Source organism: Osmerus eperlanus, chromosome 4 (assembly GCF_963692335.1).
Source record: "Osmerus eperlanus chromosome 4, fOsmEpe2.1, whole genome shotgun sequence".
Classification (NCBI taxonomy): Eukaryota; Metazoa; Chordata; class Actinopteri; order Osmeriformes; family Osmeridae; genus Osmerus; species Osmerus eperlanus.
The window spans coordinates 4,120,945-4,132,486 of NC_085021.1; the positions used below are offsets into that span (position 1 = coordinate 4,120,945).

At 39.8% G+C, this 11,542-nt stretch overlaps 1 long non-coding RNA gene across 1 annotated transcript; it reads left to right on the forward strand.

Moving 5' to 3' along the window:
* Positions 1–5,205: 5,205 nt before the first annotated feature.
* LOC134018352 (uncharacterized) lies at positions 5,206–5,906 on the forward strand. The gene is made up of 3 exons (XR_009929927.1): positions 5,206–5,387; positions 5,477–5,611; positions 5,698–5,906. It is a non-coding gene; the product is annotated as an uncharacterized LOC134018352 (long non-coding RNA).
* The last annotated feature ends 5,636 nt before the right edge of the window (positions 5,907–11,542 follow it).

Consider the following 11,542-nt stretch of genomic DNA (forward strand, 5'->3'; position numbering starts at 1 on the left):
TGAACAACCACAGCAGCAGAGAGATGATGGAGACGAAGGTGATCTGCCAAATGGAGGGTTTGCTTTAGAATCATGCCTTCAGCCTCTTGACATATCAGAAGAGATCCTCTGTTACAGTGATAACACTTATTGTGTGGCACCAGCACAGAGGAATAGCCCAGTAAGCTTCTTCAGGACTCCACATTTGGAATCAATGTCATTCCCTGTACAGTTTCCTACGGGCGAGAACACATTGGACCAAATGAGACACATTAAAGTCAGTCCAAGTGGATATTTCAAGTCACGGCTTTTTAATGTGGATGATCGTTTTGCCAGAGACCCAAACTACTTGTTCTTTGCACAGTTTGTGATAGAAATACACTTGGCTAATAACAGCATGACGATACAGCTGAGGAAAGGTAAAACTATGACCAGAGATGGACGCATGATAACCTCAGGCATGTTACAAGACAAAAGAGAGGTTGAGAAACTGGTGAGAAATAAAGATGCAATCAGATTCATGCAGCCACTGAGAGGGACTCCAGTATACTGGGAGAAAACCACTAAAGATCTGTTTGCCATGATCAGACAGTTGGGAACTCCGACGTTCTTCTGCACATTTTCAGCTGCTGAATTCAGATGGCCTGAAGTGATTGAAGCAATAAAGAGACAGCAAGGTGAAGAGGTAGATTTTGAATCACTTGACTGGACAGCTAAATGTCAGATTCTGCGATCCAACCCTGTCACATGCATGCGTTTGTTTGATAAGCGTGTTGAGGCACTATTCAGAGATCTGCTGCTCTCAGATGCTCAGCCACTGGGGAAAGTGATTGACTTTTTCTACAGAGTAGAGTTTCAGCACAGAGGAAGTCCACATATTCATGGAATGCTTTGGATTGATGGAGCACCTGAACTGGATGTTTGTGATGATCAGACTGTGTGTGATTTTGTAGACAGATACATCTCAGCACAACTACCTGACCCAGAAACACAACCTGAACTGTACCAGAAAGTCTCTGAAGTTCAGAAGCACAGTAAGAACCACACTAGGAGTTGCTTCAAGAGTGTGAACTCTGGTTGTCGGTTTGGTTTTCCAAAGCCACCCTGCACAAGCACAACGATCACAAGACCTGGTGAGGATGATAACACTGGAACTCCTTGAGTCTAGAGCAGGTCCTCTCTCAATGCAACTTGACACTGGCAGAGTATGAACGGTACCTTCAGAGTATGAACAGAAAGACTGCGATCCACCTGAAGCGTGATCCCAAAGACTGCTGGATAAACGGGTACAACCCACATCTGCTTAAAGCCTGGGACAGTAACATCGATGTGTCTTTCATTCTGAATGCTTACTCGTGTATACAGTATCTGACTAAATACATCACAAAGAAGGAAAGTGGTCTGTCAGAGTACCTGAAAACAGTCATGGAGAATTCCAACATGGACAGAGTTAATGAGTGTGATGAGATGAGAGCTGTCATGCAGGCTTACTCAAAAAAGAGAGAGATCAGTGCTCAGGAGTGTGTGACTCGTGCATGTGGAATAAAGATGAAAAAGTGTTCACGCAGTGTTGTGTTCATTCCTACTGATGACAATCCAGTGAAAATGAGTCGCCCCATGTCATTCTTGGAGGACACCCCGTCAGAGTCTTGTAATGTCTGGATGACAAGTTTGAGTGACAAATACAAAGCCAGACCTGAGACACCAGAGTATGAGGAGATGTGCTTGGCTGATTTTGCTGCTACCTGCAGGTTTGTCAGTGCAGACCACTCAAAGCGTGATGGCGTTTTACCACTTCTGAATGAGCTGGGATTTGTCCAAAGGCGGAAAAATGATAAGCCCTCTGTCATCAGATATTACCACTGTTCAAAGGAGAAACACCCAGAGCAGTTTTATGCCAGATTACTGAGACTGTACCTTCCTCACCGATCTGAGTATGAAATACGAAGTACCGATCTTCCAACCTACGACTCTTTTTACAACTCTGGCTGGGTCCAGCTACCAGGCTCAAACCGTCCTGAGAGTGTGAAACATATTGTCAAAACAAACAGAGACAAATATGAGGAAAAACACTGAGGAGATTGAGAATGCACTTGTAGAATTTGAGGAGAGCAGAGACCATGTGATTGATGAATGGTGTAATCTTGCTCCTGAATCTGAAGTTGTGAGGTTGCCGTGTGATGATGACCTGCAGGAAAGAGAGCCAGACGATGAACAGGAAAATGTGCCCGACTATTGTCCTCAGTCTGCTGCTGTAACAGAAATGAGAGCCATCAGAGAACCTCCAGCTATGGATACAGCTGTGCTACGACATATGTATCAGAACCTGAACCAGAAGCAGGCCTGTGTGTTCTATGCAATCAGAGACTGGTGCAATAAACTTGTGTGTGGCCTAAATCCAGAGCAGTTTTTCTTTTATGTCAACGGTGGTGCAGGAACAGGAAAGTCACACCTGATAAAATGCATTTACTCTGAGGCATCTAAGATACTGAGCAAACTGCAACTCTACTCAGAGGAGTTTGACATATCAAACCCAACTGTTTTACTCTCTTCTTTCACTGGAACTGCAGCTTTCAACATCTGTGGCACAACACTTCACTCTCTACTGAAGCTTCCCCGCAGTCTGAAACCACCAATCCAAGGACTTGGTAACAAACTGGATGAACTCAGATCTGAACTGTTTAATGCTCAAATCATCATAATCGATGAGATCTCAATGGTTTCGAAGCCTCTTTTTGCTTATGTGGACGCACGACTGAAACAGATCAAAGGCAATCAGAAAGCGTTTGGTGGAATGTCAGTTTTAGCTGTTGGAGATTGTTATCAGCTGCCACCTGTGCACCTGTGCACCAGTCTAAACCGCTCTGTGTACACGATCCAGCAGATATTGACCTGTAGCAGGAACATTTTCAGATGATCACTCTGACTGAGATCATGAGACAGAAAGATGATGTTGCCTTTGCAGACATGTTGAACAGGATTCGGGTGAAACAAAAGGCAGATGAGCTGTCTCAGGCTGACAGAGATTTGTTGTCACAGACCATCACTGAACGAGCTCGTTGTCCCACTGAGGTTCTGCACATTTTCCCCACAAATAAGTTGGTTGATGAACATAACTCAGCAACACTGTCTTTGTTCCATTCCAACATTATAACGATCGATGCAGATGACTTCCAGAAAGATCCCCGAACAGGCACAATGGCACGAAAAGACACACCATATAAGGGAGGTCGAAATGATTTAGCAGACACTCTGAAAGTTGCTGAAGGGGCTCGTGTCATGCTCACCAGAAACTTTGATGTTCAGAATGGTCTGGTTAACGGTGCTTTTGCCACACTGATGAGCATCGTGACTTCTCAAGATGATCAACACATCACTAAGCTGGGCCTGAGGATGGACAATCAGACAGGTGTAACAAGAAACCAGAGTGGAGCTCCAGAATCTGCCAATCTGGTTTACATCGAGAGAGCAGAGGAGAAGCTGAAACAGAACGGAGTGGTACGTAGACAGTTTCCTGTGAGGCTGGCGTTCTCGTGCACTGTCCATAAAACCCAGGGCCTCACAACACATGCAGCTGTGGTGTCACTGCAGAAAATCTTTGAAGCAGGTATGGCTTATGTAGCTCTCAGAAGAGTGACGTCTCTCAGCGGTCTTTATTTACTAGATTTGGATGAAAAGAAAATATACGCCAATCCTGAAGTGACTGCAGCGCTCGAGACCATGAGACAAGTCGATGTGGATCACATGATGCCTCTTCTTCAGGTGAGAGAAACAGTAAACAGGCCTGACACTCTGACCCTTGTTCATCACAACACAGAGGGACTGCCATCTCACATCGGTGACATCAAGAAACATCATGAGCTGAGGCTAGCAGATGTACTGTGTCTGACAGAGACTCGCCTGCAAGGCTCCTTTGTTGCAGACAGTCTTCAGCTGGACGGCTACAACATGTTTAAACGCAACAGACACGCGTCCTACACTAGATATCCTCAGATGGCCAGCAAAGAAGGTGGTGGAGTTGCTGTTTATGTGAGAAACCACATTCAGGTGCGTGAAAGGCAGTATTTGCATAATGTGACTGATCTTGAGTTTGTGGCTTTGAAGGTTGAGGCTCCATTCTGTGCAGTGATTGCAGCTGTGTACAGACCTCCTGACTACAGTCTGAGACCGTTCCTGGAAAACCTGGTAAGCCTTTTGGATGCACTTGAGGTGTTGGACTGTCACCCTGTTATTGTGTGTGGAGACTTCAATGAGAATCAGGTACTCGGGTCAACAAAGCCAATTCTAGATCTGTTTCAGTCTAAGGGATATGTACAGCTGATCACCTCTGCCACCACAGACAAGAACACACTGCTTGATCTAATTTTCATTTCCCAGCCACAGAGATGTCTCCAGTCAGGGGTCATGAGGACGTATTATAGCTATCACAACCCAGTGTTCTGTGTCCTGTCCACCAGTGAACCATGAAGAGGTCGGTGAGTCTCAAAAATCATGAAAAATGTAAAGAATTACTGCCTGAAGTTTGTATTTTTGGTGAAGAGATAATAATGTTTTCTTTAGAAAAGTATTAAGAAAAGCTATTGATATTTAACAGAATAAGATAATGAATTTTTCCCAGATACTGTAAGTTTTCTCAATATTGAACGTTTCACCTCATAAAAGATTATTTACAGCTGTTATAATACTTATAATTTAAATAATATGACACATATAAGTTATAATGAATCAAATGATGATAATATATTAAAATGATAATGGGTATAATAATATTAAATACATTTATATCACCTCTATATTCAACCCGTTGTGGCCTGTGCATTTATCTGGGTGGGTTGGGTCAGGATTGATAAATGCACAGGCCACCACTGTCTGAGCAGCTCTATAAAAGCTGCTACATTTACCATCAGAAAGCATGAGCTCTAGGTGCAGCACATGCTTTCTGATGTACCAATAACACCAGCTGATACCCCACTGGGGTGGAGGGCAAAGTGGGTTGGGGGTGGGGTGGCCGGTCAAAGAACTATAACTCTACTATAACTTAAACTGTTTAGATGTTTAGCTTTGTTTCCTCCAGACAGGAGACATGTTCTCCTGTATCCTTCATGACAACATCCTTCAGCACCAACTCCAGCACAACAACACACACTTCAACATCACCTTCATGAACTGTCAGTCCAAACCAGACCCATCACAGAGAAATCTTCTACGTCCTGCCATCCCAGTGTTTCTTCAAAGCAGAGCATAAAATGGCCCCTGTTAACCCTCACCTGACCACCTGGCTGACCCTGAGAAAAACCACACATCATGCTGCCTCAGACCACCAGCAACAGTGAACTCAGCACTGCTGCATCATACAGAGACATGTCCTCCTCCTGCCAGTGACCAGGGTTCTTCTCAGCTTTCAGAAGGTAGAGTGGAGATCTTCTCTTTGGAAATACAAAATATTAACTTCATTACTCTGGGTATGCTAATTCCCAGTTCCATTGTCTTTCTGTAGGCCTTTCTCTCCTGTGAATCCTTCATAGCTGAGACCCTCACAGATGAACAGAAAGTTATCATCAACACTTCTGAAACATCCACATGTTAAATCTCACTGACAGGAGATGATTTGTGCTCTGCAGCACTGTTCAAGGTATAAACTTATCATGCATCATGTGACCTTTCAGCTTGTGATTTTAAAGACTAAAGTTCATGACTATATATTTGTTTTCTCCTCAGGATCAGTTCCACCTTCATGCTTGCATCATCTTCCTCTCCAGTAGAGACAAACTGCTGTTGACTCTTTGGTTGGTGGTCACATGTCTGTCACCCGTCTTCACACACATCCATAAAGGATGTGAAGGGGACCAAGGGCCTCCTCACGATGGAGGGGGACATTGTGCAAGTATGTTGATTCTGTTCATCACAGTAACACACTGATACACTAACTTTAATCAACATTCCCAGTAATTACAATGTGTGCACTGATCTTCTGTAGGTTTATTGTTAAATAAAACCAGTATTATAAATGTTTTACTAAATAAAAGCTGTCACTGTGACATGTTTCATCCTAACTACATTAATAATTGCTTCACTGTGTTATTTAGCTGTCATCTGTGAGGATGATTGCATCAGGAGAGAGGAGGTCCCACTGCGTCAGCTAAAGCTGCAGCAGGTCCTCTGTGCAGCATCAGGCCTTCATAATGAGGCTCAAAGGTAAAAATACTCCTGGTTTCCTCTTGAAGGACTGTACCCATCTTTCCAGTGTTGCAGCAAACACTGAGCAGGTACATGGAAGCAGCAGTTCAGCAGCCAGTGAAAGTGAAAAAGGTCACATGGTGAGAACACTTTACATCTTCACATTGACTCTGTGCTCCTTTGACTCTTTAGTTTGCACAATCAGATTAAACAAACAGCAACCACATAAAAGTGAACTGTGGACAAAATGGAGGACTCTGAGTAACATTTTATCCTGTCCATCTGTGTAAATGTGAATGTTTATTTCATGTTTCAGAACAATGCATTAGTGTTTTTCTCCATCACGTTTCCTCATATCTGGTCACTGTTCACTAGAAACATTGACTACTTCAGATATCATGTGCAAATGTACTCATGAGCACACCAGAGAGAACTGGTTTAGTCGTACTTGAATAAGACAGGACTCACACACAGAAAATAAACCCCACCATGTGAAAAGAGATACGGCTGAACAAAACTGCGAGTCATTGAAATTGTTATATCTTTGTTTATCAGTGTTCAATAAAACACTTATAAACAGTGTATTTTATCAGTGTATTTGGAAACCGATAAACAAACAGTAATAACCAACTCATATTTACCATGTGAGTTATGGTAAAGACACAGTTATTACCATAACTCACATATTCTATGCCTTGTTTTATTCACTAAGAAAGAAGGACCAAATTCAAACTTGGTTACCATAAAACCACAGAAAATAAGTAATGCAAATGACACAGGATGTCTGAGCAGGTTTAGTGTGTTGGTGACTTATATTGTTCAGCCCTGCCTTTCAATATGATCACAGAAACCAATAATGGGAATTTAGTTTTGTACTAATTTATTTGTCTATCTTCTTTGTGTTATTTATTTTTTCTTATTTAATATATCCAACAGTTTTAGGGTGAGACATAAAGAAATACTCTAGGAACATACTCACATAGAACTACTTCAATCCAAACAAAAACCTTTTATTTTATATATTTAAGTTTGTCCTTTGACAAAAATGTGTCTTCTTTTGTTCTCCATCATGTTTTCCTGTATTTTGGTTATCACTGAAACAATGACGTAGTTAAACTAAATAAACTGACCTCTTCAGTGATCACATATAAATGTACACATGAAATAAGTGGATTGGATGGATTTCGTAGTAATTATAAAAGGAATAATACAGGACCCACACTCATGTTGTGTTGACTCATTATGGAGAGCATTCCTGACATTTGGGAATGCTCTCCATCACAGCCACCTGCATTGATGATCAGGTTATTATTTAATAAGTAAAACCTTTCTCAACTGTCCACCATATGGAAACTAATGATAGCAGAACAGTTTATAGAACATTTTATTTGGCCATTTTAAAGACCCCAAAAAATTGCAAATGGATGAAGAAACACACTTTTGAAATGGAACACACGATTGAGTGAATCCTGTCTTAGTGTGGGGTATCAGCTGGTATTTTGGTTTGGGAATATTTTTTATTATAACTAATATTCATATTAGTAGTTCTGTAAGTTTTAAAGATTAACATAAGACTATACATTTGATTAATAATATTATTGTTGAAATATAACATAACATATCACTTAATAATGGACATTATTTGAAATCCATAACAGAACATGACTGAACCTTGTAATTTCTGTTTTTCCAACTACTTTGTGAAGTGTTTTGTTGAGGTTTTTGTAATAATCAAAAAATTGGTTGTATTGTTAATATTTTATTAAAATGTTTTCTAATGCTTTAAAAACAATTATTGTGTCGCCTTTATAAAAACTGAACAATCATTAACCTTACTGGACTTGGTTCAGTTTAAGATTTCATTTATTCCTTTCCTTCTAATATCAGAGTACATATCAATGGTCATATTGGCTTCTTTAAATATATATTTGTTTAACAGTTGAACTTCTTTACACTGTATTGTTCAGCACTGTTCTTTTTTTACATGTTTTACAGTAGTTTGTTTTTCAATGCTAATTCAGCTCCACGTCCTTCCACAAGTACTTTCCAGCTCTGAAAAGAGTTCCAGCAACTACATTTCTGCTAATTTTTCCCCTTTGTCAACTTATTTAGCATCTTTAAGTGACTTCATTTTATAAGGATTGAAAAAGAATTCAAAATATGAACGGAATTCATTTTCAAAATTCAATATTAATCGTTGTATGCTCCACGGACAAAACTTGCACCATCATCCTTCTGCAACAAAGTGTCGCCGTGTCTTCCTGTATCGGCCCTACTGCTGTATGTTTCATTCCATCAACACATTGAATCCTACTAAGAAAGCCGAGTAAAAGCACTCAATGGTAGGCTACATCTGCTACTGCTATTACTATCCCAACTATAATTTCAGCTGTTAAAACGATAATATTCTTGTTCCGACTAGCTAGCCTACTTCTTCTGTTTAACAGTTCAGCTTTCAGCTTCTCCCGCATTGTAGGCTATTTTAGCTCTTAGCTTTGTTAAGATGATGCAGATGATGCAGTTCAGCTTCCACACTGCCTCTTTTGTGTCACTCACACATTTTTGAAATTCATTTCAGCTTGCGGGTATTTTCTCATTTCTCACTTTTATACTTTTTAAAATATAAAGGTTTTTGTGCAAATTATTCTCCCTTTAAAAGTAATGGTAAATCCTTTCAAATCATTGTTGGAATGCTGCTCCAGCCCGTTTCAAAAATACCTTTCGGTTGCTTTGAAGCTTCAGCTTATAACTTTCTACTAAATTTTCACTATTTTCAGCTTTTTTAGCATGGTCAGCTATCCCCATTCAGGTTTTCAGCATTCTCACTGCTGTTTCGAGGGACAGCCTTTTCTAGTTGTGAGAATGCTGTTAAGCATTCTCACTATTGTTTTCCTGTTTCTCTTTATTATTATTGTGAGAATTGTTTTCCTGTTTCTCTTTATTATTATTATTGTGAGAATGCTGTTAAGCATTCTCACTATTGTTTTCCTGTTTCTCTTTATTGTGAGAATGCTGTTAAGCATTCTCACTATTGTTTTCCTGTTTCTCTTTATTATTGTGAGAATGCTGTTAAGCATTCTCATTATTGTTTTCCTGTTTCTCTTTATTATTATTGTGAGAATGCTGTTAAGCATTCTCACTATTGTTTTCCTGTTTCTCTTTATTGTGAGAATGCTGTTAAGCATTCTCACTATTGCTTTTCAACTTCTCAGTTCTTCCGCCGTTTTTTGGCCTTTAACTCGTTCTGTATACTTTAACCGATTCCTACAACTTTTGTATCAAAACGTTCAGCTCCTTCAGGAGATGATGGCTATGACTTTTGGTATTTCTCACTTTTATACTTTTTAAGACATTAAGGTTTTTGTGCAAATTATTCTCCCATTAAAAGTAATGGTAAATCCTTTCAAATCATTAAAAAGCTTCCTCCTCTTTCAAACGTAACTACTTCAGCTTACTTTCAGCTAGAGACACCATTCAACCTTTAAAATGTTCACAAGACATTCAGCTATTCCCAAATGATTCAGCTTTTTCAAATGTTCAGCCAATTTTGAATTATGACAGTTTGAAATACATTAAAATGTTTGCTCCTTCTTGATTTTTATGAATGAGCAGCAAGCAGAGTGGCACACTCTGCTAGCTGCTCTTTTTCTGATATTCAACTAATTTGTCAAACAAATTCCTCTAACGTTCCTATAGTTTAATTTTCAGAAACAAGTTATACCTTAAAATGTAGGAAAAATTGTCCTCTTTCAGCCAATGTAACTACTAAAGAGCTCACATTTACAGATTTTCAGCTATGAGCCTTGAAGCGAGAGCAACCTTTCAAATTCTCTCACTAACTTCAATGGAGAGGTGAGTAAAATCAGTCAGAGAAAGCAAGAAGGAACAAGATTTTGAAACTGCCGATAGAGTCGTATTTCTGACCAAACAGACATATAAAGGACATCTCTGGTTTCGGCAGAGTCTTGGGTCTCGGAAAATATCCTTATTTTTTGGATTGGACGTATAGTTTTGCGTCTAGGTCAACTTTTTTGAGGTGTGGATGCTAGGTAAATGTTCGTTTTTCTCTCTGCCTAGCTCGTTAGCTATCACAGCTGCGCCATCACCGTGGCAACCAAACAAACAAGCACCAGGAAAGCAAAAGGAACACGTTTTTGAAACTGCAGGTAGAGTCGTATTTCTGACTGCACAGACATATAAAGAATATCTCTGGTTTCGGCAGAGTCTTGGGTCTCGGAAAATATCCTTATATTTTGGATTGGACGTACAGTTTTGCGCCTAGGTTAACTTGTTTGAGGTGTGGATTCTAGCTACATTTCTCTTATTCTCTGCCCTCAGCGCGTTAGCAATCATAGCTGCACCATCACCTTAACGACAGACACGCACCACTCAGTCTCTCCCACAGGTGATTGGTACGTTTACTTGACCATGAGAAACACGATTACTAGCAATTGTCGGTTTATGCCAATAATACGATTACTCCGTTTACATGTGTAATTAGTTATGCGATTACTCAATAAACGCGTCTACATGATTCTTTTTTTATTAATCGTTGTATGCTCCACTGACAAAACTTGCACCATCATCCTTCTGCAACAAAGTGTCGCCGTGTCTTCCTGTATCGGCTCTACTGCTGTATGTTTCATTCCATCAACACATTGAATCCTACTAAGAAAGCCGAGTAAACGCACTCAATGGTAGGCTACATCTGCTACTGCTATTACTATCCCAACTATAATTTCAGCTGTTAAAACGATAATATTCTTGTTCCGACTAGCTAGCCTACTTCTTCTGTTTAACAGTTCAGCTTTCAGCTTCTCCCGCATTGTAGGCTATTTTAGCTCTTAGCTTTGTTAAGATGATGCAGTTCAGCTTCCACACTGCCTCTTTTGTGTCACTCACACATTTTTGAAATTCATTTCAGCTTGCGGGTATTTTCTCATTTCTCACTTTTATACTTTTTAAAATATAAAGGTTTTTGTGCAAATTATTCTCCCTTTAAAAGTAATGGTAAATCCTTTCAAATCATTGTTGGAATGCTGCTCCAGCCCCTTTCAAAAATACCTTTCGGTTGCTATGAAGCTTCAGCTTATAACTTTCTACTAAATTTTCACTATTTTCAGCTTTTTTAGCATGGTCAGCTATCCCCATTCAGGTTTTCAGCATTCTCACTGCTGTTTCGCAGGAACAGCCTTTTCTAGTTATTATTATATCAACTTCTTAGTTCTTCCGCCGTTTTTTGGCCTTTAACTCGTTCTGCATACTTTAACCGATTCCTACAACTTTTGTATCAAAACGTTCAGCTCCTTCAGGAGATGATGGCTATGACTTTTGGTATTTCTCACTTTTATACTTTTTAAGACATTAAGGTTTTTGTGCAAATTAT